The 26,551-nt window shown below is 38.8% G+C and overlaps 1 protein-coding gene across 3 annotated transcripts in view; it reads right to left on the bottom strand.

The window, feature by feature from the left end:
* grm4 (glutamate receptor, metabotropic 4) overlaps positions 1–26,551 on the bottom strand; it is a 169,052-nt gene that overhangs the window by 130,390 nt on the left and 12,111 nt on the right. Inside the window, exon 2 of one of the 3 annotated variants that reach the window (XM_067528208.1) lies at positions 13,869–13,974. The exons of the other annotated variants lie outside the window; for them this stretch is intronic. The gene's annotated coding sequence lies outside the window, so the exon portion shown is untranslated. The remainder of the gene's footprint in view (positions 1–13,868; positions 13,975–26,551) is intronic. 3 annotated transcript variants of the gene reach the window in all.

Below are 26,551 nucleotides of genomic sequence, written 5' to 3' on the forward strand. Positions count from 1 at the left end.
GTTGACAGTTTAATGTTGGTGTAGAGGGGTTGTCATTATTTACTTTTTTATGATCCGGCTATTGTATAATTTCTCAGGCCCATAACTGTGATTGATGGCTATGCAAAAAATACTTCACTTGACTTTCTGAGCACAAAATGTGAAATTTGACCTCACAAGGGCTTATCAGTTTGAGAAGTCACAATACATATATCTCCCAGGGAAGATTAAGCAGGTTCTTTCCGCTGTGATACGGCTGCCATCGCATGTCTCTGACCTGTTTGAGGACAGACATTAAACGGCCTTCAGACTTGACACAGTAGGTTCTTACAGAGGCTGTAGAATTAGTGACATTGAGCTGTGATCAAAGCTGTTAATGGCCAGATAAGATGTGATGACGGCCTGTCCAGCCATCCATCAATAGAGTCCAAAGCCAGGTCATGTAGCACAGTCCATATGCTGTGTTCTTGATATAAGAAAATGTCTATCATGGCTTTACGCTGCATTTGGAATGAAGAAACCTCAAATGATGCTATGCTATATAATGTGAAACTTATGAAAACTAAAGCATTATTGCAAACAAGACCTGTGCTTTCTCTTATTCAAGTACTTGCAGATATATTTAGACCTTAAGCAATTCGTTGTTGAATTGTCAGAAAATTATTTTGTGCAATTTCTGCTTGTCCAAAGCAAATATACCAACTATTCTGTGGTTCCAAATTCTCACATGTGACTAGTTACCAGTTTTCCCTGGCTTTCATGATAAAGTGTATGTAGTATGTTTAGGTACAGTAAACACCTCGGAGATTTAGACGAAACGAGCTGTTCTTTCTTTATTCTTCACTATTTTCTGATGATTAACATTAATGAATCAGTCAAGATTAATAATCAGCAGATTTAATCAATAATGAAAAGAATAATTACTTACAGCCCTACGTGTATTTAGATCTTGGTTATACTTAAGTGGGAGACATCAACTCGGTTTACACTTTAGGCCAAACAAAAAATTAAGTGTGCGGCAGTTACAACAGAAAAAACTAAGCGTTATAATTCAAAAAAAATAAAAACAAAAGGAAAAATATTAAGAACCTCAAGGCTGAAATGAGTCATTGCTCTCCCCTGCCGACTGCAATAAAATAGGAGGTATGTCTTCCATGTCAATACACAGTAACAGTAGCTACTCTGGGCACCGCCTTGTGCCTCCTTTGTGGTTTTCAGCAAGAAACATACTTGATCCCAGGGTTCTTTCTATATAGGCTGTGTGCTGTTAAATCCTTCTGGCAGAATTTCATGGTCTTTGTTTCACAAACGTCATTGTCCCAGTGACAAAACATGGGACTTTAAATCGGCGGTCCATTGAAATACTTGAATTTTGAAATGCTATAATTCTCCTCTCTCTCTCTGCAGTATCCATATTTACAGGCCTGCTGTGTGCATCTTGGGTTTTTACAACTGAATACAACCCATTAATTATTCACCCCTCCCTGCTTTATCACGGGCTCCTTAGTTCCCTTTATCTCTCCCCTTAGTGTCTTACGTCAAATTCTCTGCAGCAGATATTGGGAGAATGCAGACTTCCCTTTGCAGCAAGGCTTAGCAAGACCCAGGCTAAATTTGTGTAAGGCAGTCCTTTAAGTGAAGCATGGGGCTTGATAATTGGCCCTTTCATCTGTCTTGTTAATTCTTGGATCAAAGGAGAGGAGGCAGAGCATGAAAGGGACAGGCTACGGCTAAGAGTTGGACGCTCAGCAGCCCCACAACACCATCTGTGCTTGGGAATTAAGGCATCGTTTTAGTGAAAACTGTCTGTTTCATGTCCCTCCTTGACATTACAATGAAACTCTCCTAGATTTTCTCTAAAGAGGCTAAAATGCTGTTTAACCAAACCCCTGTACAAGTTTCCAGGCCTCACATGTGCCTGCGCAGTCTTCCTACATACTGTGGCTGAATTTTTAAAAAATTGTTCTAGTAATTGTGCTTAAAAATTAATGCAGGTTTTGAGAGCCAGCCTACTGCTGGCATTCATCGTTCTGACAGCTTCCCCTGAAGATTAAGCGTTCACCCTCAACGCCAGAGGAAAATAGGGAGGATCGCAGATGAGAAACAGGGTCATTAACTTGAGGCTCCTTGGCGGAAAAAGGTGTCTGATTGAGCAATTCGGATTTCCTCAAAAGAAAGATTTAAAAACGACTTTGATCCATAAAGGGATCATGTAAAAGATTTGTCTGAGCATTGCTGTAAAATATGGGACAGCTGGATCCTGGGTGATACTGTGGGTGTACTGAACCATTCTTCCTATGATGCTGATCTTTTAGTTCGGGATGAGAAAACAAAAGATGATCACCAAGCCCCTCAGGTGCTGTCTGTGTGCTAATCTAAGGTGGATTTCAAACAGATCCATTCCGCAGCAGCTTATTGGTCTAACTTTACACTAAAGTCAACTTATTCAGGAGATTAGCTACTCAGGAGTGAAATGATGACACTTGAAACAAGTACTTTCAGTTTCCACTTTGTAGGAGACAAGTATTAGAATTAATACCAGATTTTAGAAGCACTACCCTCGAGTTTGCTCTCAGACATTTATCTTTTTATAAATTGTGATGCTCTGCCAGAAACTTTGTAGTTTGAGTACACTATCAAGCAACAATTACTGTGTTCTTGTGGATAAAAATATCAATAGAGACATTTTGTACTCACTGTTCAAGTCTAATTTGTTTATGTATTTCAAATATCACAAATGTACCTGTACACATAACCCCAATTCCAAGAAAGTTGAGAAAATGTGCAAAACGTAAATAAAAACCGAATGCAATGATTTGCAAATCTCCTCAACCCATATTTTATTCACAGTAGAACATAAACAACATATCAGATGTTGAAACTGAGACATTTTACCATTTTATGGAAGATATTAGCTCATTGTGAATTTGATGGCAGCAACACATCTCAAAACTGTTGGAACTGGGAAAACAAAAGCCTGTAAAAGTAATTGCCACAAATCAGAAACAAATGGAGGAGCATTTGACAACTAATTAGGTTAATTGGCAACAGGTCAGTAACATGACTGGGTATAAAAGGAGCATTTCAGAGAGGCAGTGCCCATCAAATGTAAAGATGGGCAGAGGTTCACCAATTTGTGACATACTGTGCCAAGAAATTGTTGAACAATTTCAGAAAAATGTTCCTCAACCTAAAATTGGAAGACTTTGAAGATCCCACCATCTACAATATATAATATTATCAAAGGATTCAGAGAATCAGGAGGAATCTCTGTGTGCTAGGGACAAGGCTAAAGGTCAATACTGGATGTGTGTGATCTTCGGGCCCTCAGGCAGCACTGCATTAAAAACAGGTCTGATTCTCTAGTGGACATCACTGCATGGGCTCAGGAACACTTCCAGAGATCAGTGTCTGGGAATATGGTTTGCTGTGGAATCCACAAGTTAAAGCTATATCATGCAAAGAAGAAGCCATATGTGAACACGATCCAGAGAAACGCTGGGCTGTTCTCTGAGCCAAAGCTCATTTAAAATAATCTGAGGCAAAATGGTAAACTGTAGTCAGATGAACCAAAATTTGAAATTCTTTTCGGAAACCATGGAGTCCATGTGCTGTGGACTAAAGAGGAGAGGGACAACCCAGCTTGTTATCAGTGGACAGTTCAAAAGCCTGCATCTCTGATGGTATTAGTGTCTATGGTGTGGGCAGCTTCCACATCTGGAAAGACTCCATCAATGCTGAAAAGTACATAGAGAATTTAGGGCAACATAAAACCTCTGTCTCCAGACAACGTCTCTTTCAGGGAAGACCTTCCATATTTCAGGAAGACAATGCTAAACCACATACTGCATCCACCACAACAGCATGGCTTCACAGGAGAAGAGTCTGCAGTCCAGACCTTTCACCAATAGAAAATATTTGGCGCATCATAAAACAAAAAATCCAGCAATAGAGGCCCAGGACTGTAGAGCGGCTAGATTCCTGCATCAGACAACAATGGGACAACAATTCTGAATGGGACAACGGGGGATGCAACACAATGGTAAACATCACCCTGTTCCAGCTTTTTTGAGATGTGTTGCTGCCATCAAATTCACAATAAGCTAATATTTTCCATGAAATAATAAAATGTCTCAGTTTCAACATCTGATATGTTGTATATGTTTTATTGTTAATAAAATATGGGCTGATGAGATTTGCAAATCATTGTGTTCTGTTTTTATTTACATTTTCACATCTTCCCAACTTTTTGGGAATTCTAGTTATGTGTGCGGTACATGTACAATGCAAGTGATATTTCAGTTTTTTCCTTTTTAATTAATTTATAGACGTTTCTAAAATTCATTATGGGGTATGGGGTGTATATTAATAAGAAAAAAATGAATTTAAACAATTGTGGCACGAGGCTGCAAAAGGGTTCTGAAAACCCTCTGAATGCTCTGTATATGGTATACTGTACGTACCATTCAAACTACATACAACCCTCCTGATTTGTATTGTACTGCATTTGCTCCACATTTGTTACCATATTTGTAATGTGGTAGGATGAAATTTCTGTGTCTCTGCTTTGCGGGAAAAGAACAACATTGAGCCGCTCTAAACTTTAACAAGAAATTCTAGCTAACAGTTAACACACTGTAAGATGTAAAATGTCCCAGTATGAAATGATACCATTTCATTTGATTTTTGATCAGCCCTATATTAAAACTTATTAAAACTACTATAAAACAGCTCATTAATGTGAGACCAGTAATGTTTGTGGTTCTATTCTAGCTAATAACACAAATTGTCAGATTTAAGACGTATTGTAAAAATAAAACCTTTTTTGCTTGTTTGATAATAGACAATATTAACAGCCAGTGTAATATTCTGAACATTATAGGCATGATTCTAGATGTTACCCTGTTAACCCATGATGAAAGCTTAATATTGTAATTTAAGTTCTAAAGCTGCAGGAGCTTCCAACTCTTTCGTGTGTCTAGTTCTTTTTTTTTGTCCCAACTAACTAACAAACTAACTAACTAACTAACTCACTCTCACATTTGGTGTACGAATGGTGTATATTGTCGTATATATCGTGTACTCACAAAACTTCTCCAATGCAGCATTAACTTCACGTTGGTTGAGTAGGTAGAAGGCTGTAAAAAAGTTCAGAGGTGTTTTAAAGTAAGTGACAACGACAGCTCTGCTCTGCTAAAGTCTTAAGATCCAGTTGCTAACCGTCATGGATATGTTTAATATTTAAGACTGACATTAGTGACTGCCGAGGGAGATCTAAATTAACTACAGCTTTATCTGTTATTTTTCCTCCATTTTCCTACAGTCAGTGTTGTGCCTGCCTCTCCAACAAGGATCACTCAGTAAAACTGTGCTTTGTTTGTCTTGTTTCTGTTTGGTCTTTACCAAAATTTGCTTAATTTGTAAAAAACTTATGTTTGTTTTGTGCTGAACAACACACAAGAATTTCTGAAATCTTGTGGAGCTTCAGAGGTTGTTCCAGAGCTTCCAGTCGTCAGGTGTGTGCTTCCTCCAGACTGTGACAGCTTGTGGAAGCTGTGTTTAAGTGTGAACTTTCCAGTCTTTAAAGGTCTTAGTTTGTCTTAGTGTGTCCCTAACTAACGTTTGAAACCAGCAGTGTCTGCCAGTGTCAGCTAAACTGTGCAGTGGATTGATGAGGATTTTACTGTCCAACAAGTCCTACTAGAAGCAAAACAGTTTAGGATGTATCAGTAATGTAAGTATTTGCACTTACTCTGGACATCCGTAGTTTCCAAGACATGCCACTCACTTAGCTCCCGCTTTAGGGCCTGATTAGTTGTGTTTAATAGAGCCAAGCCAGAAGTGCAGCCCCCAGCAAATGAACCAGGGTCTTAGCAGCTTGACTTGAATAAGCAGTAACTCTAATAGATGCAGTGCACATCTGGAGTTTAAAATGTCAGTATCCACTTTGTCCCCTTATAGTGGGTCAATATCATGTATATATATCTGGATTCACTATATACTAGTTTTGGTAACTCTGTGAAAAGTCTTTCTGTTTCTCAGTGTGTAGGTCAGCTGAGCATCAGTGCTGTTTAATGCTACGCCCTGCTGCACACTCTCACAGTCGTACACAGTCACAGCTGGAGGCTGCATCGTACGCTCAGTTTTATCTGTTGGTCACTGAGAAGCCCCACTGGAGCTTTTGCCTTTGGCTTACTTCACTTACTTTGTCTGAAAGAAAACCACTGAACCATGGATCAACAGAATGATCAGCTGGTCCCAGTTTTGTTTGTATCTCTGCAAGCGCACAAGGATGCCCAGTACTGTAAATGTACATAAGCAGTTGAGGCACATAATTGCAGACTCGTGTACTAATGTGTGACCATCTATTACACTGAAGATTTGTGGCAGTAATGTAATGGGCTCTTAGCCAATGTAAACATGTATGGGCCATACATGTATGTATGGGCTCATGCTAATTATTGGGATTGGTTACACAAGAAATGTGTAGCCAATTAGTTGGGACTAGTGTACCACTAGGCTTGAAATATGAGATTTCACAGAATTCTCAGTATATTTTCAGTGTATTAGACATAAAAAACAGCACTAACTGCGTTTATATGCATTTAAGTAACCGGTTACTCAGAGAAATCAGCTCTTTCAGGCGATCGGGGAACAGTGTTTACATGCACTTAAGAAACTTTGTTACTGGAAATCCACGAATACATGCAGCAGATGAGTAACCTGATTTCTCCTCCACCTCCTGCATTTTAAAAATCCACAGGGAAAGTGACTTATTCAGACTTCTACAAGGCACTTTGTGGCACAATTTGGCAGAATTTGTTTTAAAAAATGCTGTGGCATCGCCCTGTTAACAATCTCTACTTTCGTTCATTCTTTTACTACTGTCTGCAGCCTTTTGTTACGCACATGTGCAATTGTAGAAAGCCAATTAGAAACCTGGTTACACTTACTGGTTACATTTACATGACACTTAAGAAATCAGCTTTATTGAGAAAGCCGACTACGGTATAACCTGGTTGCTTAAGTTCATGTGAACGCATTCACCGAATCTTCTCTACTCCAATTTGATTAGTTGTGAGCGTGCCATCTGGATTTGATGGTTAGTCTGTACCACAGACCTCTGTTTTTGTCCAAAACATATTAAAAACACATTGGCCAGACACAGCCACAACGTCATTTTAATATTTGTGGTCTTAAATATTGTCCAAACTGATCACCATGTGTGAAGTCACACATGCACAGTTGACCGACCGTGGTTCAGATAAATGCTGATTTGGAGTATGTGACACATTTGTTTAAAAAAAGTCAACCACATATTTCAGAATGAATAACTAGAGTGTGTGTTTGGCTAATGTGTTTTTAAGTCATCAACGTTTTCTGCCATTTCTCGGCCCAAGCACATTGAGCAATGACTTTCCCTAACCCTAAACAGCCTGAAATCCTGAGCCTAACAGTCATTATCTTGAAGGGCAACTTCACAAAATTTCAACTTGCTTTCTATGGCTTTAGTTCAGGCTGTAAATGTACATTAATGCTTTTAAACTTTCCTCTGACTTCCCTGTATTAAAATATTTCTCTGCTTCTACCTGAAAAACTCCTCAAGATGACATCACCCAGAGGAGTTTTTCATTATTGGGAGTTTAGATGATGTCATCTGGGGGAGCTCTGGAAAAGCAGGTTGACCATGATTATAACCTCCATAGTAAGGGCAACAAGATAACAGGATCTGCACTAAAGTGATGTCATCTGGAGGCATTTTTCAGCTAGAAGTAGAGAGATAATTGAATATAGGGAGGTCAATGGGAAGTTTACGGCTTTTATGTTTTTTATGTTTTTACTTCCTTGCCCTAACTAACTGTATTTATTTATTTTTCTCAGAAAGTGGAAAATGGAACATTATTTTATAAATGTAGCATTTAACATTCTCTATTTCCCCTATAATTAGTACGAAACTTTGTCAGCTTCACTTTGAACTATCATAGTAATTTACAAGCTAATTTGAAAATTGAAAGTTTTCAGAAAATCGGCTGAAAAGACTTGTGCAGTCATTGCAGTGTTGTTTGAAAATATTAAAGGGATGAAATTACTGGAGCATGTTTATCAGACCTTGAGGATACAGTTTACACAGTGCATTTGTTGAAACACAAAACTTCACAGGGTGCCTTGAAAATAAGGGTGGTTGTATGCAGAATACAGAATGCTGTTGAATTGTACTACAGCCAAACTTTTAACTCACAGGTTCACGTTTTGAATACATTTACACATTTTGTTAGAGCTGCAAATCAGTCAAATAATGTATAAATCTCTTTGGCTACATTCTGGCTTCTTTTCTAATATACTGTAATGTATATGCACCTCATGTCTTGTTGCTAATAAAGGTTCTGTCAAGCTCCGTCTATGTTTGCCAGGGGGCTGCTTTGCTGTGCCACTGCATAATTGTACAGGTCTCCCTTGTTAGCTCTCCAAAGCTCCCTGGGCTTGACATGAGGCATCACAGCAAGAGAACAAGGTTCAAAACCACTAGACATATCATTAATCACAGAATCTGTGGGTTTTAGCCTGGGATTATCTGTCCCTAAGGGGGTTGAGTCACTTATGGAGTCCCCCGTAGGCGCTGCCGCCAAAGGGAAATGTCAGTCTGGTGGTGCCTGATAGACTCTGCCCTGGTTGAAGCAATCTGCAGAGAGGATGAAAGAGGTGGAACATTGATTTCAGTTCAAGAAGCAGGTGGGAGGAAAAGGGAATAGGAGGGAGTCAGAAAAGCCTTCAAACTAGCCGTCTGTCCTCAGTCGAAGGAAATGTAGTCAGCTAAAGTGTGGCAATACGCGTGTGAGTGCAGGAAAATAGTCAAGATGAATGAGGTCACGTCGTCTCTTATCATTACTTTTAGACCTTTTTCCATTCATTCAGCTCATATTTTGAAATCCAGGGATGCAGCAGTGAAACACATATTATGTGCCCACTACAGCCACTACAGCTTTTGTGTTGCGCTTTCGTAAATGTAAATTAAATCAAAACAGGTCCCATGAAAACTAATATACAGGGAAACATTTTAAAAACATTTTTGGGACGAAATCTGGAGCTTCACATACTTTCAAGTGTTTTTCTCAAGCTGCTAGTTTCCTATGCACATTTTGTCAGCTTAAATGCTTATCCACTGCAACATTCACAAAGAGGTGAGGATGTTGCTAAAATTGTGGATAAAATACTGTACAACGCTAAAAGTGTCATATTTGACTGCCTGTGCTGTCTGAAGGCATTTTCTTCTCTGTTGTATCACCCAGCAGTTGGACTGGATGAGTGTCTGGTATTACGGAGGTCTGGTGCCCAGTTCTTTGACCTCAGCCCACTAAAGAGGGAACGGTCACCTGCCCCCAAGGCTGTTGTCTTAACCTGCGTGATTAATGCATTAACTGCTTGCATTAACGAGATGGCAGGTCTTTGAGCACATCACAACCCTCACATTGCCTCTGCATTATTAATGCCAGCACAAAGAGCCTGTTTAATGAGCCAGAACTCTCTCAGTGGATGTTGATTAGGCATGCGAAGCCTCTCCCTTCTCCCTTCTGAATGAATCTGCGTTTCCTTTTTTTTTTATTTTGCTTTTTGGTTGTCACTTTCACCCTTGTCAACAAATGTTTAGGATGAAGGAGAGCGACAGGGGCTAACATATGGGTGATGAATGTTCCGGGTCAGATTAGCTCACCAGAGCTCCAGTTAACTGCGCCTTTAAATGTTAACATTATCTATTGCATTATGCTACTTAAATGCACATCTTATTATATTCTTATTTTATGTTAAATAAGTATTATTATTTAAATAATACATTAAATAAGATCTTATAACCAATGGCTGGTTAGAATATCAAACATAGTATAACAACTCCCGACACCACCAACATCGTTATCAATTTTTTTCACATTGGTTTCTGTACAGATTTTGCAACTTGATGATATACATGACATAGGAAATGGTTTTCCATTCCATTTATTTCTGTTCTTTTTACTCAAAGTCTGATATTGAATATTTCTCAATAATTCAGCTATCACATTTTTACAGAAAAGTCCATGTGGGGAATTTTGAATGGACTGATACATGTGACACAGATGATTTGTTGCAGGTCTAATAGAAAATGTTTGTGTGCAGAGTTTGTATGTCCATGCTACTGCATTTAGAGCTTATACCCACTGTGCAATTTCGGAATCTGCAGCAATCTATTTTCCATCTGATTAAAACAAGATAGATTTTTCCTCCGCTGTCACCGAATCTTTATATGATGATGTATCTGTGGTCATATACATGGCCCGCGGCGACACAGTGGGTTTATCACAATTTTCTGGCGGCATAGGACAAGTTAAACAACTAGGTTATCTTTGCTTTCACTGGGTTAGTAAGACAGGATCACAGGAAGGCCAGGAAATGTCTGCTGCCTCGATATCTCTGCAGTCCTGACAGGAAAGGTGTAGAAAGGAGACCCACAGGCTTGGTAATTACTGTCACTGTCCTGCATATCTGTTTAACAGGGCGGGATGCAGGTCTACGCTTGTCTTTCACACGGAAACTTAATAGTGGATTCATGTTAAATAACATGACTGCATTATGCTATTATTTCTTGTTTAATTACACACATTTACACACATGGCCATGACTCGCTTTCCACAATTTGACTGTAATTTCTGAAATCCAGAGTCCCCAAACTCCTTGAGAATTATCCCGTCACTTCTTCAAATGATCTGGACGTTTTTTTTGCCCGAGTGTATTAGCATATTTTTTGTCAAGCGATACAATTTAGAAGCATCTGTGCAACAATGCATCGGCTGTGAGTGCAGAACAGTAACCACCTTCCAGGGAGAACATTCCAGTACAATTCAACAAATGAATTCATGAAGCAACAATTACTTTGACGGGCTCTTATTATCGTTTCAAGCAGCAGCAATGTTGCGACAAAGGTATCAATTAAGAAACCTTCTCCTTAAAGACGAGGGTACATTTTTGAACAGCTCTAATTACGACGGAGAATAAACCTGTTCTATCTGCACTGCTTCTTATTAAAGGTCCGTGATGCTGGAACTGCTGTCGGGGCTGGAAAGGTTTCCACATTACAGTAATCACTTTAATTTCCTTAAATAGTCAGCAGAATCAGAAATTGCTTTAGTTTTTGTGCAACAAGGTTGAGAGAAAAAAGGACCTGTCCCAGTGTCAAGCCATCCTTTGTCATTGACATGATACAGCACCATCATTTGATGAATGTAGGAATTTATAGACAAAGACAGCAACAGCCTCCAGCACATATGTGTGTTCCCGATTTTGTTACAATGACTCTCCCTGCATTTTTCCCTGGCACTTTATTTATGCTCTACTGATAGCGCTGAAAGTCTGAGTCAAGACGGGCACAATGACAAAAGAGAAAAACGCTCCAAGCATTGTTGTTCATCTCTTTGAAGTGAGCTTGGTTAGTGATTCTCAGTTCCTAATGGTTTCTCTTGTCCTTAAGCATATGGGCCGCAGTTATTTTTTTCCTCTTTTGTCACTTTCCACTGGACACTGGAATCTTACCATCAATCTCAGTGACTGCAGCAGATGGATCGGCCATCCTGGTACAGACACAAACAAACACAAACACTAAATGCTTGCCCACTCAACCAGCACACCTGATAGAACTGCAGGCTTAGAAACCTGTGTGTGTTTGTGTGTCCACCCTGCCTGCTAGAAATGATGTTTACATACTAAGCTGCATCAGGTAATTATGTTTTGAAGGACGCATTTGAGAACAGGTTCCAATAACATATTCATTTACGTATCTGGCAAGTATGGAAACATATTGTTGCTGAATACAGTATACAGTCTACTCCAAAACCAGAGGATCGGCAGGGCTAATTATTCTGTTTTTGCTCTACACTAAAGACATTAGGGTTTAAGATCAAAAGATGGAGATCAGATTAAAGTTCAGCTTTCATTAAATGGTTTCTAAACCTTGATATGTTAAACAGCAAAGGAAAAAAACACCTTATATCAGATCCCACACAGATGGGTGTGGAATAGCAAATTCTTGAATGCAGGTGTTTTCCTGTCTGTAGTATACTGCTTTATTTTAGTATATATGATGCAGGTACTGTCCTTGCAACGTGTGTACACAGACAGTGTAACATGAGCAGCACGTTAGCTCCAGTGCTTCTTGCATGTCTGCATGTTGGCGTTCAGGTGCCAACTTGTGGGAAACGGTCCCAAGTACACAATCACTGTGGTTACGCACCTAAAGGCATGAAAATATTCTTAAAGCATAAAGATGCAATTTGGGCTGCGATGAATGAAACACACAAGTCAATACCCGTGCTGTGCGGAAGACTGGCATGGGTTCAAGTTAAGAGTGAATCAGTTGAGTAACATGCATGACTGTGAAAAAACCTTCAATGTAGACACGGCATGGAGAAGAGGGGAAAGTGCAGAGGAGAAGTGCTATGATGCAGTGCAGACACTAGCAAGAATGCTAAGGGCTTGTCCACCATTCCAATGGTAAAATGGATGGATAGCAACATGTAGGCTTCATGTTAATGAAGTTTCAGAGTGTCTGAGGGCATGACATTAAGATTCTTCAACTCTTGTTGAAGAAATGTGTGTGTATCTCTACAAAACAGTTTTTCTTGAATTTTCAACATAACAGTTTACAGACATTTGAAGCTGCAGTCTTTATTATAATACATATCAGATTACAGAACGAGAAGAAAAGTGTTTTTACCTAATGCCTTAAATTAACAGCACGATTTGTGGCTCCGCCAGCACATTTAAAAGGTCCAGTTCGGAAGAAGTCATTTGTGAAATGTGCTTACACACACACATTAGAAATATAGGCAAAGTTTTGTTTCAGCAAATGACTGATGTTCAAAAATTACAGATAAGACTCTTAAAGTTTTCAGGCGCTCATGCATAATTTGCATCAATAAAATGTTTAATTAGTGAAAAATGATTAATTAACACAGTTGGAAATAATCTCATGTTGAAATTCACAGATTTTATCTGAAGGCTGCTATTGCATGTTTGAACAATTCACAGTATTATGATGGGGGGGGGGGATAGTTTGAAGCAGGCATGTTAGGGAATGTACTGAAGTGCCAGGAGAGAGAGTGTTACATTTAAAGTTAGTTTTTTGGAAGACATTGGTTTTTGTTTTCAGACTTTAGATTTCATACACAATTTGTGTAATATTTTTTTGACTTTACACCTTTCATATATGTGTAATACAGTATAATCCAGCCTACTGGGTAGATCACGTGACCAATACTTTTAATTCTGCCTTCAGGGTTTTAACATTTACCTAAACCTACAGTGGTAAAAATCTAGGTTTATATAAATGGGCATGTACATATATGACTAACTCTGAGGCAGCATTGGTAGTCATGCCAATAGTTGCTTGACATGGAGTCAGTACATCAAAATTAACCTTGTTAATTAAGTAAGCACTCTTGTGATTCTATAAACAGGATCATTGTATAAGTGCCCGTGTTACACCAAGAACAACAGCGGTTAATACATACAATACAGTAACGCAACATGAACTACAGCTATAAATAGGGGAATTGCATTTTACCAGGTCATCTGCAAGGATTTAGAAATGTGGTTGAAACCATTGAACTTACATTCAGCATCTGCTCCCCCTCCCCAGAGACCAGAAACCCTGTGTGACACTTTAATGTTTGATCAGATCCTATCCGCATTAGCATGTACTAGGAATAACCACATGCGCACAGGAATACTGCAGAGGAGGGACGCTCTCGTATAATGCTCCATATGCAGCAGGAGCCTAGCATGGCATGCCATAACATTACTGGTTATCAGCATACTGACATTTGACAGTAGAAGTGAGAAGAGCAAAGAGCTAATGTGCTTACAGTGACATTTCCCCGTGGACATGTCAGATGAACTCTCGTAACCGTTTTTGCTTTTCTCATCTCCAAGATTGCTGGCGGAGTGAGGGTCAGGTCACTTCTTCCTTATCTGTCACGGAGACACAAGAGGATGGAAATTGGCAGACAAGAAGAGTATTCTCATGGTGTTTGCAATTTGTTCTTATGGATCCACTGCGTTATTTTTCTAGACAGCTTTCAGATGAGTTACGTTTGAAGCATAGAAAAATAGTTCTTCATATGCATAAAAACTGTATTCACACACAACAAAAACACAATTTCATTAAGTTACTCTTTCAAGAACTTCTCTGTTGTCAGCAAAGTGAAAGCACAGAATGTTCACTGAGGCTGGAAGCTTTGGCCCAGAAAGTGAAACATGGACATCCTTGTGAAGGCCCCGTCACTGTCTTTGGTTTACGTCACAGTTTCCAGCAGGGGTGTCAAATCATGTGCTCTGTGTGCTGGTTCCATTTTAGCCATCACTACACCAGGGTCTGTTATTTGCTGAGCTTCGAAGTGAAACACAGGAATCAGCGCTGGTGGTAAAATTCTGATGAAATCACATTAAAATAAACTCAAATCCTAGTAAATGTGAAAGGTGTTATAAAGATAACACTGAAGCCCTTAAGCCATCCTAATGTGAAGAGTTGGTTTGGGGGCTTTTATTGATCTTTGAATATTTTTAAAGAAAGGAGAAAATGGCTGCATAAAGGCCAGAGTAACAAAGATATACAAAAAATTAGAGCAGATGGTACATAGGTGATTTTTGTGTTTATTCATCTTATTAGGCCTGTTTGTAAGTCTCACTCAATAAATCAATGCAATCATACCATTTACACTGTTCAGCTTCAATTAATTTTACTACTGTAGGACGCACATGCCTTCTGAACCAATGAAGCAGCTTTAATGGCCCTAACAGACTTGTCTGTTGTTGTCGGGAAAAAAAATAGGACACATATCTACGTTATCAGATGATCAACAACAATAAATGTACTTATGTAGGCGTGCTGATACTTCAGGTGATAAAATGTACAGAGATTCAAAGATGAGACTTATTTTTACCGCCTCCTAATATAAAACTGATTGAAGACACATTTAGTTTCTGTGTCCTGTGCGTTCGCTATTTGCAAACATACGTTTTCATTTTCACAGTGATCAGTTATGGTACAGTATGTGAATTCCTTTTTGTAAAGTGTTCATTTATGTGTTAACTATATTAGCAGTTATTATTGATAATTTGAGACAATCAAAAGGGTTCAATTTGGGTTAATGTTATATGTATTCTGTCCTGACCCGTTTACATTTGATTTAGGGATCCTATGTTCATATATAATCCAGATGCTGTTCTTCATAGGCCAGACACACAAATCTTATTACAATCCACGTGGGTTTCAGTTAAATCCATATGGTCTGTTAAATAACTACCAAAACCACCATTTACATCAATGGCTAATCCAGAAACTACTAATACATGGATGAATCACGTTTATGAAAGACAAAAGTTTTGTCGGCTTTCAGGGTTCCCATTGATGCCGCTCCCTCGCCCACACAGATCATTCAGTGGTTGAACTGATCAAGGAGCAGATATATTTTTCAACTGCTTGGTGCACATTATGTGTGGCCAAATGTGTTGAAATTGCCGGGTACGCATTTTGATGTCGCTTTAATGAGATGGAGAGGAACAAAGGCTGATTTCAGTGTAATTTCAGAGTCACTTTAGCTGCCATTATTACAAGGGGGAGAGACACTGTGAGTAGTTATTTCCACAGCCCGCTTCCTGATGTAGTTACACTTGAGAGGAGTAAACATTACGAATGTGTCTTGAGGACACAAATGCCCATAGACCTGTTTCTTAAAATCAAAAGCCATAATGTCACCTTAGATGAAGGCTTGAGCAATGAGATTTTACTCTGTCACTCATGCTTTTTTAATATCTAATACCAATGACGAGTATTAGTTGTATATTTCTGGTGAGTGTACTTCCTCCACACGTTTTGGGCTGATTGCTTCTTGTATGTAGAATGAGGAAGACGGTGCTCTGATTAAGGCTTGCCATATGCATCACAAACAATGGCAGGACTATACCTATGTGGGTTTACACGCACATGGTGAGATTAGGGAAGAACACTCAAAGATGTTTAGAGGCGTCTTTAGGGAAACACAATTCCGGCCTAAGATATAACATAGTAAACACAGGACCTTATGTTGTAATGTTTGTCTGTTTGTGGAATGACACATTCCCAGGACCTAAGTTAGAGGCAAAGAAAGCTCCTCAGTCAGATAAAAGTTCTTGACTTTGCTGAGTCTCTCGGACAACTTTCCTAAATCAACTCTAAGCTGGAACTGTTTGCTAAAAGTTTCTATCCTGAAGAGCTCTGTAAGAGAATTTTCTGAATGTTGAATACGACCCCAAATCATTTGACTAATTACCTCCTCCTCTCTCTCCTCATCCCCCTTCATCCTCTCAGTGAAATCACCAGGTATAAACTGAAAACCCACTGCCCTTCATGTCACTTAATTTGACATGCCTAGATTAGACCCTTTGTCATCATGTTTCTAGCTGCAGCATTGTTCATGTGTTCGACTACCAAACTGTTCAAAGAAGTAAAAAGAGGATCCCCTGGGAACTGTGCTGAAAAGTCTGTAACACCACTGCTTTGCATTTCCACATCACGCTATGCATTCCCGTTGCATAGCATGTCTCACAGTGTGCACTGCTGCGAAGCTCTGATGCTTTAATATTTGATATTTCCTATGGGGTCCACTGTGTGACGATCAAAGAAGGAGACAACCTTGAAATGCCTCCCTCAATTTACACGTAAGGGAGTAAATATGAGAGAAAGTAGGCGAAAATTGGGGAGAATAGAAAGAGATTTTGCATTAAAAAGCAGGGAGGGGAAGGGCACAAAGTGGGAGCACACAGTGAGTTAAGTAGTGGGAGGAGGATTCACAACCTTTAGACCTTATACTGACAACTAATTAAAGCCTTTTTTCACTTTTGAGTTCTGTTAGACGCAGTTAGGCGGCATGTTGTGATTCTGCTTTGGACTGCATTTAAAGGCTTGTCTGTTCCCCCTCTTTATTAAAACAAAGACACATTTTCCTTACAAGCTTTACATCCTTGCAACAATAACTCAAGGGTCCAATTTGGAGTTTCTTGTACCTTTTTAATTTGCACATATTGACAGAACTTGAACTGTTGTCATCCAGTTTTACACCATCGTAGCTTAAAATAGTGTTTCAGCGCTTCCTGTCAGTAAAGGCAAAGCCTGTGGCGCATCAAGTTCAGGCAACCCTGTCCTTTCAAAATGATGTTGCTATGCAACTAAACTGCTAACATGATTACATTTTTGTGAGGAAGAAAAGTACTAGTTAATGTTAGAGGATTGTGGTTTTCTTGAATAGCAACTACCTGCATTTTTTTTATGGGTGAGGTGATTTCTTTTTTTTTTCTCTCTATTAAGTCAGACCACAGTCTTTTCTAACCTCACCAAACTGCTGTGAGTGCATACACACAGCCATTTTTGCCATCAGGGAGTTTTAGAGTGATTTGCATGAAGAGCTCAGACTGTCTGACTCAGTGGCATCTTTTAGATCACTTTTAAAAAATGCAAACCCTTATAAGACATGAAGTATTATTGCTGACTTCATTTATCTGTTAAAGTGAGTTGTGTTTATTTTCATTCAAAGCTAGCCGTCTTTTTTTATAAATGTTCCCTATGGCTTTTTTTTCGACATCTTGACATCGAAATAAAGAGCCACATGTTTGCACTGTACCTGGAGCTCAGGAGGGGGGAACAATGTGAGCATTTGTAATGCTCAAGTAATGACATCAAGGGAAGCTTGTGTTTTGCTCAGTGTTTGTAGTTAACCTAGAGGTTGCATCAGTTTTGCCTTTGAATCTTTAATTAAAGACTGGGTAAGTGTGAGGACAGTCACCTGCTTTGCATAATAAATCCTCAAATATTTACTCTCATCAATTATTAGAATGTTTTGCTCCCTACTTAACAGTCTGTCACGGCACAACCATACCGTAGACTGACAAGCTGGGACTATTTGCTCACATTCTGCATCTAAGTGTGTTACAGTAAATTCAGTTATGCATCCATGCGTCTGTGCATGAGTGAAAAGAGAACATATGTATGTATGGAAAGAGACAGCTGGTCTTATTAATTGAAGTTTTACGAGGGATTTGTTATCTCTTTTGCTCAGGTCACACTGAGGGGAAATTGTTTTACAGACTGATTTCGCAAGAGAAAAATTAAAATGAGCTAATTTACTTTGATTCACTCTTTATTTTCTTTTAGCATATGGGATGACAACTTAAGTGTAACATTTATTATGATCAGGCAAACAAGATGCATTTCATTTCTCTGTATTTGACTTTTGCTGCTGCAGCTTATGTAGTCAGGTGGGAGTTTTTCTAAAGAAAAAAACCCTTGTGTGAAGTTTGAAAGTTGCATCATTGCTGTTTTGTCTCGTGTCAGTACTGGATACAGTATCTATTTAGCGTTTGCAGATTCAACATTCTTTCAATTTGTCACTGTTCTTTGTTTTTCTGCTAGTAAAGCACCATCAAAAAGTTGGATCAAATACAGTTACACACATCAATATGGCCAGGCGAGGAGTTGGGCCTGACATTTTCCTTCAGAGCAGATTTAGTTCTCTGACTGCTGCCTCTGCAGAACTGTGTGTAGTTGGATGTTTGACCTTCCTTCAAGACAAAAAAAAAGCTCCAGCTGTTTGCAGGATGATAGACAGAAGTTTCTGCTTCAGCCTGTGCACTCCACAACATCTAATAAGGGTTTCGCGTTGTTGTGGTTGTTGAGCTGACTTGACTTTATCCCAATGCTTATGAACGATGGAGATACTATTAGCTTTGATGTCTGAAATATTATAAGGGAACAGTACTGTATATCCAACATTAATCCCACTTGGTGCTGTAAAAATGCCTAAAAATCTTTGGCTGTTAGGCTACAATGCTAAACTGAGTAAACTGCTGCCCAGACCACCATGGATCCAGCACCAGTTTTTAACAATGGCCAACATTCTGTGCATTGTGGGGTAAAACCATTGTTTGTCTTTTTGTCATTATAATTCCACTGTGATATTTTTCCACCAACGTTAAATGATCCAAATGTTGTGCTTCATACAACATCTTATCCATCCACACACATGGGTTGTTGGGTGATGTCCAAATGGCTGCCAATTTTGTTTATACTGTAACCTGGAAGTGCTGTTTAAATTATGTGTTATTTAGGGCACGTTCTTTTTAAGCGTCTTTAACTTTACTATTGATTCACTAGACTTTAACTCGCTGTATATTACAATTACATTACAATTCATGGAGTGCAACGGAAAACATGCAGCTTTGTAGCGGGACTGTACTTTACCCCAGACCTAATTACCTTCTAAGTCATGACGATTCAAATGCCTTGGTTATAGAATTAGCAAATGTTGTTCTTGCATTAACACATGCATAAAATAGTGCTGATTTTTGTGGAGTCCTGATAGTTTATATAGTGTTGTATGCATAAATTTCTTAAATTCAGGATAATTCATGTACCGGTCTCTCACCATAAACTCTTATCAAACCAGGTCATTCAAATATTATGTCACTCAAATGAGGCAGTAAAGACCCAGTGATTGAACAGTACATCTTTTTTTACGACATAACTTAGGTGTTTGTGGGCATTTCAATTATTTGTGCAAAATCTAATTACTGTCCAATGCCGAGTAATGAAATAGTTTATTCTCAAAACACTCCAGTGTTTAGACAGATTAGTGTAATTTGAAGTACTTTGTCTGTACCATCCTACACAATTTTTGATATCCCAAGCTGGTATTAGATTGGAGCTTTGTTTAGATAATACATAAATTCATTCTGAAAAAGGTTAGATGTGCATACTTTCTCAGACTCCTTTTTGCCTGTTTCACGTTTCTTAGTGAATTAGGTTAATGTATCAGCCCAGCTATAAATGAAGAGACAGACGTCAGAAAGAAAAAAAAACAGCTTCTTCTGTCTTTCAGCTTTTTACCAGCTCTGCAAATAGCTACTATATCTCTGTGGCACCTCAGAAAAGCCAGATTCAATCCATTAAACTGGCAGTTGGGTGAACTCTGTACAGGCCTCAGTGCTTCAAAGCAAAAGATACATCCTGATGCTCCCTCAAGGCTACAATCCCACTCCTGAAGTAAGGAGTTCCTGCTTAAGACTTCAGGGGAGGGGAAGATGCTTGATGTCCCACATACAAAATAGGAGAAGGCCTTCACTTAGGAAATGCTAGGATTCAGCAGATTAATGTAATTAGAATGTAAAAGAATAAAGACCTAGCAAAGCACAACCCAGCAGAGAAACTCTATTATTGCATGATGATTGCATAACTAGTCCCCTGGATAGGCATAATTGCTTTGTTGGTGTCAGACAACTCAGTGTCAAATTGAAACACAGATTGGTGTAAAACAGTGCGAGAACAAGATAAGACAGCATAATGTTTGAAGGTTTTTCCACAAAACATTAGGAGTTTGTCTAAAACAGGACATGACACGATAGCCCAAAGAGCACTTGTGGGTGAGGGTTCAACTACCCTGCCATTTTGAATAAATGTAGGCTCCCTTCAACATGAAAAGTGTCACTGTGCCATGCTAAGATGTTTCCTCAGCCTGACTGCCTACAGAAGTATACTGAGCTTTGGTCCTTTCTGTAGGCTCTTTATTGTAAAGGTCAGCAGAAATAAAAAGTAGACAAGCACTTCTTATCACCCGTAAGCATCTCTTAAACCGGTGGTGTGCTACAGTGTAGCTCTTAATCCAAATAAAACTTGCTCTTGCTATTGTTAGGATGTTGTATTCACTTTTGATCGTTCGATCTTGTACAAAGCATTTGGGATTCAGAAAGCAGACATTTACACTCTGTGCCTTTTCCCTATAACCCTAGGTTCTCTTTCTTGGCGCTTGGCTCAGAGAAGAGAGCAGGGTCCCTTGTGTCGACACAAGCCCTGGTGACAAGCCTCATTATATAACCACTGGCAGAAACTCAAATAAACAGCAGATCTACAATAGCGAAAAGGCAGATACTGTAGCAATGAAAGATGGCCTTTGATATGCCAACATCCAGTTGCAGCATTCACTGAGGTATATAGCAAAACTGCTAAAAATGCTTATGACAACCTTTTATTTATACTGTGGTAGCTTTTCTGCTTTTTGTCTCACATTTACTGCATGAAATAAACCTGCAAAGGAAATTTTGTTGAGTTCAGCACATTTAACATGAAATCATTATGCTATAAGCCCAAATATTATACATATAGATAAATAGATAGAATGACACCAGTGCTTCAACATCCTCCACATGATTAGAGTCATTAGTGACTCGACTGATACTGCTGCTGCTGCAGAAAATGTCCTCACTTTGTCCCATTGCAAAGTATAGTTCCTCCTTTTCATACCTCTTTGGATCCTTCCTTCAAATCTGATGAGCCACTGAGAGGCAAAGCTACTACCGGTTCCTCTCTTTCCCTCAATAATCAGGTATTTTACAACACTGACAAAAAATCCCTGAAGGGATTTAGACACTGATAATGCAAAGTTTCTTCTTATAATATTTAAGAAGATTCAACTTTGCAACTAAGAATTATTTTTATTCTTAATTAGTTTGGTCTGTATTTTACTAGATAATACAATGTGAAAATAAATATAGTCATGTGACAAATGTGGCAAAATTTTCAATTGTGTCCAATTGTAAATCTGCTCTGTTTATAATGATATGAAACACAATTTAACTTCTTCAATTTCAAAATTTCAAAATTTGAATAAAACTCTTTCTCTACTCTGTCTGACTTTAGCTAATTAAAAGTCTAAGTCCAGGTTTTTGAGGAGTGCTACTGTATATAGAAAAAAGTTGTATAAAGTCTTCATGGCTGCAGAGAATTTTAGCCCCAAGCGACTCACTTGACATGAAATTATGTCACTTAATAGCTTTAATATAATCCTGGGGTTGAGAAGTTAGAAATAAGTGAGGTTTCCATACCTCTGTAGCCTGCTCCTCATCTGTGCTTGAGGCTATTAGCCACTAACATCTGAAGCTCTGACAGTCCTTTTTCAACTTTGCTACCCTTTGGTACCAGGTACTTAGTTTTTTCACCTCAGGAAGAGTGCCCTCTCAATTTAGCTGGTCATCGTAGTGAGGCTGCAGGTTATTGCCATGGTCTCAGCTTCAACATGACACACATAGAAACAACGCCAAGGTATAAAATTTGGTCGAGAACAGGAAAGAAAAAAAAAGACTGCAGAGTTTAGGAAATACTTTTTCAGAGTTAAGTTAGACAACTCAGCTAGACAACTGTGGTTGGTCAAAGGTGATGGTGCAGTGGTAGTGACACTTATCTCTGACCGATCAGTGGTCTGCAGTGTATTCGTGTACCTTTTCTAAATCTCTTTTCTGAGGCTTGTTTGGAACCTCAAAAACTATGATACCAAAAAAGTACCATGTACCAGGTACTGTCCACTAATTCTGCCTCAAGGAAAACCACAAAAGGATGAAAAAGCTTTAACACATTGTGAGTAATGTAGGCATCAGGTTTGACAAAGAAGTCAGTATTTGTAAAAGTACAATATTTCTGGGTTTAAAAGTGGTGCAAGGGTGCAACAGTAAGCCTGGGGAATACTCTTCTAACCAACATTGAGTATCGGGTGTTTAGTTATGCAAGATCAATGACATACAAAGAGGAGGTTGAATCATTAGGGCAGATACACAACATTCTGAGCTTAAGGCTATGATTTGAACAACTGGGGCCCTTTTCATCTGAGATCAAGATGAAAATATCAGATCCTTGTTTGTTAATTAGCAAAGTGGCCTCAGAGGATGAGGGCTGTTAAATCAAGTTAATTATCAGTCAGTGCCTCATGACAAAATAACCAGGAAGTGTGGAACCTCGACAGTAAGAAGGTGCTACATCCAAGTGTGGATCAAAAGTGGCTCGTGTGTTTTGGAAAAACCACAAGACCATGAATTGGTTTCTCTTCATTGTCATACATGTAAGATTGCCTCAAAGTCTTTGTCGTGTCTGCACAATAAAACCACAATAGTAGCGCATACATTCATCCTGAGTATTTCAACAATTCATTTCTATTGTGAAGCTTTTAAGAAACGCAGTGTTCACAGTAAACGCTGACATAATTGCATTTGACTAAGTCAAATAGTGTATAGCACTGTCTGGAAAAAGAACCAGAATGAATTGTTTTCACCAGCACCTTTAACTGGCGTATTCATGAGAGAAATGTGACAAGCATAGGCGAGCAACACGGGAAACAGAATTTTCATTTAGGTGGATCATGACCTTTAAATTGAGTTTAAGTATTTGACATGAAAACATCCTCAGATACTTTGAACTCTCCTGTTCCATTATAACTGCAATTTATTGTCTAACCGCATTGCCTAGTTATGCATATGGTCCTCCTGGGGCTCAGTCCACTGCTGTTATCTTTTAAAGAACAGTAGGTGTTATTATCCCTGCAGATGAGACAAAAAATAATAAGAATAATAATAATAACCTGAATATGGGAAAGACATTTGACAGTAAAGAACAAAGCAAGGAGAGGAGAGAAGAGCAGATGCACACTATCACCCTCTCCTCTCTTCAGCCAGAAACTCACAGAGTAGGTGTCAATCTGTCAGACGCTGGATATAATCTTCTACATTGTGACGCATTGGGTGATCATGGGGCCCTGTCATCGGTAGTCCTTGTCGTTGATTAAGGCTTCTCATCCTCCATTGGGCTTAGCTCTGGGCCGCCCGCACTTTGTCTTGTGACATGCGTAATTTCCTCCTCACAGTCTCCCCATCTTGATAGTGAGCTAATAGAAAGTCTCTGCAGATCCGCTTCTAATGAAGACAGATCCTCAGATGGCCAAGCAGTCTCATTTATATTACCAGTCTATCAACTTGTTTAAAGTGGATTAGGCATGTTCCCTCCGACAAGCAAAGGGTGGGAAATGCACGAGTAGAAAAATAATTTACAAAAGGATTTTATGGAGTGTTATTTTCATTTAAGCCATATCATGGAGCCACTGAAAGTTTGCTTGAGCTGAACATAATGAGGAGATGAGAGGACTGTCAGCAGAGACTGAAAATGATAGCAGATTGTTGTAGATATTCACTGAGTACAGAGGGATGGGTTCAGGGAGGCTGCATGGGTTAATGAATGGTAAGGCTGCAACTAAAAGATGTTTTTGTTATTGATTAATCAACGTTCTCTTTTTAGCTTTTTAAAAGATCAACAGCTTTCAGCTTGTCCCTTCAGGGGTCCCCACAGCGGAATGTGTTCCGCATGTTGACTTGGCATGAGTTTTTACAACGGATGCCCTTCCTGCCGCAACCCTTCCTTTTTTAATCTGGGCTCAGGTCCGGCACCAAGGTGGCCCTTTGGGGCTGGGCGGGGCCACATCTGGTGGTGTGGTAGCTCAACCACTGAGCTACCAGGCCCCCCCCTCTTGTTTTAGTTTTTATATAAAAGTCATATTCCTATAGAAATGTACTGTATTGCCCTAGTTGTCTGAAATCAAATCATAATTATTTTAAAAGAAAATGGTGAGCCAAAAAATTAATTATCAAAACAGGTGCAACAAATTTAAGCTCTCGTCGATGCGTGTGAACTTCGTGTGAAAGTAACTGCAATTTGGAGCCAAATGTAAAACAGCTTCTCTTGACTGTTGTGAAACTTGGTGTTTGTTTTTGCTTCTCTGTAGGCTGACAGCATGAAGCAGGGAGAGAAACTGCTGAAATTACACATCTAATGGGAGTTCACAGGGACTACACGGTGTAGGCGGTTGATGTAATAATATATGTGACAAACGTAAAGATAAAGCCCACACCAGTTACCTCTGAGCTTGGCAGGTTGTTCTTTAAGTTGGTGTGTTTTCATTTCTACAGAAGCTAAACTCAACAAGCTATTTAGTTGTTTTTAAGAGACAGGGTTGTCCTGGCGTGTCTCCTGTAGACCTACAGTGTTTCCTTAAGATTGGAGCAATCAGAGCTTGAGGATAATGCCTCACTCCTTAGTTTAGCCAAGATTATAGGTTTTATTAATATTGTACTAGAGAGGAAACTATTTAAAATTCTTTACTGTTCTGATGAGGCTACAGGATTTGTTTTTATGTATTAATCAAGAAATAAACACAATTTTGTCAATTAATTATGACCCAAAAAATTATTATTGGAAAGAATTCATATTGACTTTCTGTTGATCAAATTGCAGCTTTGTCAGTTTCGATTATCAATTTCACCTTTTTAGAAACATCTTTCAACTTGCAATTTCATTAAAAACTGTTGAGGGCAACATAGTCATATCTGTATGAATATAAAATACTTGATACAATATAAAGCTATTACATGATCTCAGCTATGCTTTAATAATCCCTGGACCATTGTCAAATAAGGCATAACTGTGTGCAGTGGAATAATGAATATTCTTAAAAAGATCCTCCAGGTCTATTTCATAAATATTCCACAATCTATGATTGGAAAGGATAGTAAACGTATTTGACTTCATTTAGATATTTGTGAAGACACATCAGTTTGTTTAAACGGGCATATGTGGCCTTACTTTTGAAAACTGGAAAATTGTGATGTAAAACAATATTCTAAAACTTGGTCTTGTCTCACAGCTACAATCACCAGAACAAATGAGACCCCCATGTGCCACAATAAGTTTTGCAGCATATTTCTAATAGAACTTTGAATACTGTAGCTTTAAAATATGCAATGTAAATAGGGGAATATTTTTACTGATGCATCATTTTGCAGCTATATTTTGCTGTGGTTTCTGCTTAAGTTAAGGATAATTTACCTTTAGCATCCGAAAGTGAAATATCAGCAACTCATGCACCTCTGAAACACGACAACCAGATGGTGCTTTTGTAACTGATCAAATATGTTAAAATATTGTGTTTTATTCTAGCAATGTAATATATTTTATAACCTGATAAAATGTTTTTCCATGTACTGTCATGCTACCAGTAACCAAAAAAGCTGTTAAATAACGTAGTGTAATAAAAAAGTTAGTATAGTATGAACTCAAAATACCTTAGTACCTGAGAATTATACTTGTGTGAGGCAAATGTTTCTTTTCTTCACACCTTAGGTTAAGGTTTTGACTGACCATCATTAAAACAACTTATTGTTATATTTATTCAGTCCTATGCTGGGGCTCACAAACTCTTATTTTTGGTTTTTCCAAGTTGTCACATTGGATGATCCAAGTAGCCAGAAAGTTGTCATTTATTTTGAACCTCAGGGCAGATAGAGTGGTCCAAATTCCAATAAAAATCCAAGCTATGCATTTACGCGCAGCCCAACAAATCTTTTAGTGGAGATTATTCCAAAATTCAACCCTCAGGTCATTTGTATGGAGTGCAACTTTAGCAAGAGTGTGTTGTGTGTTGGCGTGGTGGATGTTAAGCCCGGCAAACACATTAACATCAAAGAAAACTAAGAAATATGCATACATTAAGGTCACCCACTGATCTCCAGTTAATTCAATTCATCACTGCAGCAGCCTCTATCTGGGCAGAGGGAATGCCACCACACAAGGTGGAAAATTACACAGGAAGTAATCTTGAACTCCTTGGGGGGAAAAAAATCCATAAATTGGAATATTGTGATATGACTT

This window comes from Channa argus, chromosome 13 (genome assembly GCF_033026475.1).
Source record: "Channa argus isolate prfri chromosome 13, Channa argus male v1.0, whole genome shotgun sequence".
NCBI lineage: Eukaryota > Metazoa > Chordata > Actinopteri > Anabantiformes > Channidae > Channa > Channa argus.